This window comes from Heterodontus francisci, chromosome 1, assembly GCF_036365525.1.
Source record: "Heterodontus francisci isolate sHetFra1 chromosome 1, sHetFra1.hap1, whole genome shotgun sequence".
Lineage (NCBI taxonomy): Eukaryota > Metazoa > Chordata > Chondrichthyes > Heterodontiformes > Heterodontidae > Heterodontus > Heterodontus francisci.
In genome coordinates, this window is record NC_090371.1 from 69,289,897 (window position 1) to 69,295,896 (window position 6,000).

The following is a 6,000-nucleotide window of genomic DNA, read 5'->3' on the forward strand; positions in this document are numbered from 1 at the left end:
AGAGGAGGGAAGTTATGCTGGACCTATATTCTTTCTTCTTTTTCTTTTGGGCCTCCTTATCTCGAGAGACAATGGATACGCGCCTGGAGGTGGTCAGTGGTTTGTGAAGCAGCGCCTGGAGTGGCTATAAAGGCCAATTCTGGAGTGACAGGCTCTTCCACAGGTGCTGCAGAGAAATTTGTTTGTTGGGGCTGTTGCACAGTTGGCTCTCCCCTTGCGCCTCTGTCTTTTTTCCTGCCAACTACTAAGTCTCTTCGACTCGCCACAATTTAGCCCTGTCTTTATGGCTGCCCGCCAGCTCTGGCGAATGCTGGCAACTGACTCCCACGACTTGTGATCAATGTCACACGATTTCATGTCGCGTTTTCAGACGTCTTTATAACGGAGACATGGACGGCCGGTGGGTCTGATACCAGTGGCGAGCTCGCTGTACAATGTGTCTTTGGGGATCCTGCCATCTTCCATGCGGCTCACATGGCCAAGCCATCTCAAGCGCCGCTGACTCAGTAGTGTGTATAAGCTGGGGGTGTTGGCCGCTTCAAGGACTTCTGTGTTGGAGATATAGTCCTGCCACCTGATGCCAATTATTCTCCGAAGGCAGCGAAGATGGAATGAATTGAGACGTCGCTCTTGGCTGGCATACGTTGTCCAGGCCTCGCTGCCGTAGAGCAAGGTACTGAGGACACAGGCCTGATACACTCGGACTTTTGTGTTCCGTGTCAGTGCGCCATTTTCCCACACTCTCTTGGCCAGTCTGGACATAGCAGTGGAAGCCTTACCCATGCGCTTGTTGATTTCTGCATCTAGAGACAGGTTACTGGTGATAGTTGAGCCTAGGTAGGTGAACTCTTGAACCACTTCCAGAGCGTGGTCGCCAATATTGATGGATGGAGCATTTCTGACATCCTGCCCCATGATGTTCGTTTTCTTGAGGCTGATGGTTAGGCCAAATTCATTGCAGGCAGACGCAAACCTGTCGATGAGACTCTGCAGGCATTCTTCAGTGTGAGATGTTAAAGCAGCATCGTCAGCAAAGAGGAGTTCTCTGATGAGGACTTTCCGTACTTTGGACTTCGCTCTTAGACGGGCAAGGTTGAACAACCTGCCCCCTGATCTTGTGTGGAGGAAAATTCCTTCTTCAGAGGATTTGAACGCATGTGAAAGCAGCAGGGAGAAGAAAATCCCAAAAAGTGTGGGTGCGAGAACACAGCCCTGTTTCACACCACTCAGGATAGGAAAGGGCTCTGATGAGGAGCCACCATGTTGAATTGTGCCTTTCATATATATAAAACACTGGTTAGACCACAACTTGATGAACAGAATAACAAGGGGGTACACAGTGGTGTAGTGGTAATGCCACTGGACTAGTAATCCAGAGACCTGGTGTAATGCCCTGGGGATATGGGTTCAAATCCCGCCATGGTAGTGGTGGAGTTTTAATTCAATTAATTAAAAAAATATGGAATTAAAAGCTAGTCTCAGTAGTGATGTCATGAACTTATCATCAGTTGTTGTTAAAAACCCATCTGGTTCACTAATGCCTTTTAGGGAAGGAAATCTGCCATCCTTACCTAGTCTGGCCTACATGTGACTTCAGACCCACAGCAATGTGGTTGACTCTTAAATGCCCTTTGAAATGGCCGAGCAAACCACTCCGGCATCAAGGATAATTAGGGATGGGCAACAAATGCTGGCCTTGCCAGTGACGCCCACATCCCATGAAAGAATAAAAAAAATACAGAAAGGATGTAACTGCCAAAGAGAGGGTACAGAGGAGATTTACGAGGATGTTACCAGGACTGGAAAAATGCAGCTATGAGGAAAGATTGAGTAGGCTGGGTGGTTCTTCTTGGAACAGAGGAGGCTGAGAGGAGATTTGCTTGAGGTGCACAAGGTTGTGAGGGGCCTGGATAGAGTTCATATGAATTAGGAGCTGGAGTAGGCCACTTGGCTCCTCAAACCTGCTCCGCCATTCAACAAGATCATGGCTGATCTGGCTGTAACCTCAACTCCACATTCCCACCGATCCCGATAACCTTTCACCCGCTTGCTTATCAAGAATATATCGACCTCTGCCTTAAAAATATTCAAGGACTCTGCTTTGACTGCCTTTTGAGGAAGAGAGTTCCAAAGATTCACAACTATCTGAGGGAAACCATTTCTCTTCATCTCTGTCTTAAATGGGTGACCCCTTATTTTTAAACAGTGTCCCACAAGGGAAACATCCTTTCCACTTCCACCCTGTCAGGACGCCTCAGGATCTTGTTTGTTTCAATCAAGTCGCCTCTTACTCTTCTAAACACCAGCAGGTACAGGCCTAGCCTGTCCCAACTTTCCTTATGAGACAACCCACCCATTCCACGTATTAGACGAGTAAACCTTCTCTCAACTGCTTCCAATGCATTTACATCCTTCCTTAAATAAGGAGACCAATACTGTTCACAGTACACCAGATGTGGTCTCACCAATTCCCTGTATAACTGAATCATAACCTCCCTACTTTTGTATTCAATTCCCCTTGCAATAAATGCTAACATTCTGTTAGCTTTCCTAATTACTTGCTGTACCTGCATACTAGCCTTTTGCAATTCAAGCACCAGGACACTGAGATCCCTCTGCAATCTTTCACCATTTATATAATATGCTTCTTTTTTATTATTCCTGCCAAAAAGGACAATTTCATATTTCCCCACATTATACTCCATTTGTCAGATCTTTGCCCATTCACTTAAACTATCTATATCCCCTTGTAGCCCCCTTATGTCCTCTCCACAAATTATTTTCTAACCTATCTTTATGTCATCAGCAACCATACCTTCGGTCCCTTCATCCAAGTCATTAATATAAATTGTAAATCACTGATCCCTGTGGCACACCACTCATTACATCTTGCCAACAGGAAAATGACCCATTTATGCCTACTCTCTGTTTCCTGTTAGCTATCCAATCTTCTATCCATGCCGATATGTTAACCCCTATACCATGAACTTTTATTTTCCGCAATAATCTTTGATGTGGCAGCTTTCTGGAAACCGAAGTACAATACATCCGCCTTTATCCACCTTTATCCACAGCACAAGTTACTTCATCCTGGAGGTTCACCAGGATGTTGCCTGGTATTGAGGGTGATAGCTATGAAGAGAGGTTGAGTAGATTAGGATTATTTTCATTAGAAAGACGGACGTTGAGGGGGGACCTGATTGAGGTGTACAAAATCATGAGAGGTATAGACAGGCTGGATAGCAAGAAGCTTTTTCCCAGACTGGGGTATTCAATTACTAGGGGTCACGAGTTCAAAGTGAGAGGGGAAAAGTTTAGGGGGGATATGCGTGGTAAGTTCTTTACGCAGAGGGTGGTGGGTGCCTGGAATGTGTTGCCAGCGGAGGTGGTAGACGCGGGCACGATAGCGTCTTTTAAGATGTATCTAGACAGATACATGAATGGGCAGGAAGCAAAGAGATACAGACCCTTAGAAAATAGGCGACATGTTTAGATAGAGGATGTGGATCGGCGCAGGCTTGGAGGGCCGAAGGGCCTGTTCCTGTGCTGTAATTTTCTTTGTTCTTTTGTTCTTTGTAATTCCAATAAATTGGTTAAACATGATGACCCTTTCACAAAACCATGATTGGGAAGGACCTACTTTTCCCTAAGCAGAGGGGTCAGTGACTAGGGGTCATAGATTTAAAGCGATTGGTAGAAGGATAAGAGAGGAGATGAGGAAAGTGTGCTAGGAAGCTGGAACTCACTGTCTGAAAGGATAGGAGAGGCAGAAACCCTCAAATCATTTAAAGGGTGTCTGGATGTACACCTCAAGTGCCATAACTTCAGGGCTATGGACCAAATGCTGGAAAGTGGGTTTAGACTGGGTGCTTCATTTTTCAGGAGGTGAAGACACGATGGGCAGAGTGGCCTCCTTCTGTGCTGTAAATTTTTCTACATTTTCTAAATATCCTAAATATCTGAAAAGGAGGAATGTGCAGGGATGTGGGAGAGGGCATGGGAGTGGCAGTACATGAATTACTCCTTAGGAGGGCCAGCACAGACACGATAAGCTGAATTTTATGAGTGCACCACAAATTGTGGTGGTGCGCTCTGATCTCGGCAGTCTGCCTGCATGGATCCGCCGCGCTGAGCCCCCGCGATATTTCATGCAGGGGCTCATTTAAATGGAGGGGGAGAAACGGCCGCCCCCGATGACATAGAGGGCATCCCCGGCAACGGCATCCGGCGCCACTGCGCAGGCGCTGCCACCATTTTTAAAGGGCTTCAAGCCCTTGACAGCTGATGTTAAATTTTAAAGTTACAACCGCATGTAATTTAAGTAAAAACATTAAAGCAGAGATCAAAGCCCCTGTTCCACCCTACCCCCCGCCCCCCAAATCATCAACCAATAAATGTATTTCCATCTCCGCCCCCCCACCCTGGAAAACCATTTTTGCCAGTCCCCACCTTTCAACCCCAAACGTTGTACTCTTTGCCCTTCAACCCCTTCCCAACATCTCCTCAGCCAATATTATCAGTTTTCTCCACTCCCCCCCCCTCCCCAACCTGAAAATTACACTCCTGCCCCCTCCCCGCCAGTATCTTGCCTCAGATTCCCAAACAGGATCCCGGTTCAGGTAAATTCATTAGCATGTATTAGCCTTTTAATTTTAGTCTGCAAATGAAGGCTCCGCCACCGTGTGGTGCTGGGGGGAGGGGGGTGGGTGCAGTGGGGCCGCACCGAGGCCTCGCTTCCACGGGTAAAATACGACCGGGCTCTTCTTCACGTCGGGGGGGGGGGGGGGGGGGTGGGGTAGGGGGGGGTAGGGGGGGGGGTGCGAAGTGGGCCTCTCCCAGAAGAATTTTCCGGGCCCCCCCACCACGACCGCTGACTTCAGAGGGCTGGTAAAATTCAGTCCCATGGGTCGAATGGCCTTCTTTTGTGCTGAAATGTTTCTATGATCCTGTGGACTGGTGTGCACTACCACAACGACCGTTCACTACAGCAGGTTGAAAACAGACACCAATGTCAAAAACAACAACTCACAGCATCACTTGGCACCTTCATGTGTAACACTTGTGGCAGAACCTGCCTCTCAAGGATTGGCCTTCACAGCCATCAGCGAAGGTGCGCCAAGAGCAGACACCCCACCTAAATGGATTGTTTGTAGTGTGTCCGTCATATTTTGTAGATGGAAGGATGCCAACCAACTATTACTAGTACTTCACTATCAAAGGAAACAGCGAGGATATCATATCATTTCTCGACAGTGGAATGAACCTCTGCAGATTAAAGAGTGGATCTCAGATGCACCAGGTCGGCGGATCCTGATTTTTCAGGCAAAACATCTTCAACTGACATTCACATTCTGCATCAGCAATGCAAAGGACTCCTTCGTAGGAGGTGTCTTTATGGAAGGTTTTTGGTCATGCTTTCTTACCTTGATCATATCATTCGCATCATGGACATCTATTTATTTCAGAGCTGCTTTTAAGCAGTCTTTAGCTTTCTTTTGACGTCCACCACAAAATCAATTCACGGTTGTCAACATGCTATGAAAGATTCACGATTTGTTAATCAGCCATTTAGATCACATGACCTGACTATCATAGCAATGCATTCATGATCAGAGCATCTATGCCAGCTTTTTAAGATTTTGTTTTGTCTTGTCTTGTCATCTGCTCTTCATTATTCATCTCAGGCAGCTTGGGTGAAAGTGATTCAGATTCTTAATGTGACATGCATATGTTGTTCAAGTTTCACAAGCATAATGGAGGATCATCAGAATGGTAGCTGTGTATACTTTGAACTTGGTCCATAGACTGAATCCTTTCTTGTCCGAGAGGTGCTCATGAAGTTGTCTCAAGCTAAGCTGGCATTGGTGATTCTTCAGGATAGTTTCTTTATTGATATGTACTTCTCTAGACAAGGTGTTATCCAAATAGATGAATCTGTCCACAGCCTGTAGTGTATGAGCACCAATAATGATGATCAGTAGAGTGTAATTCATTTTAAGG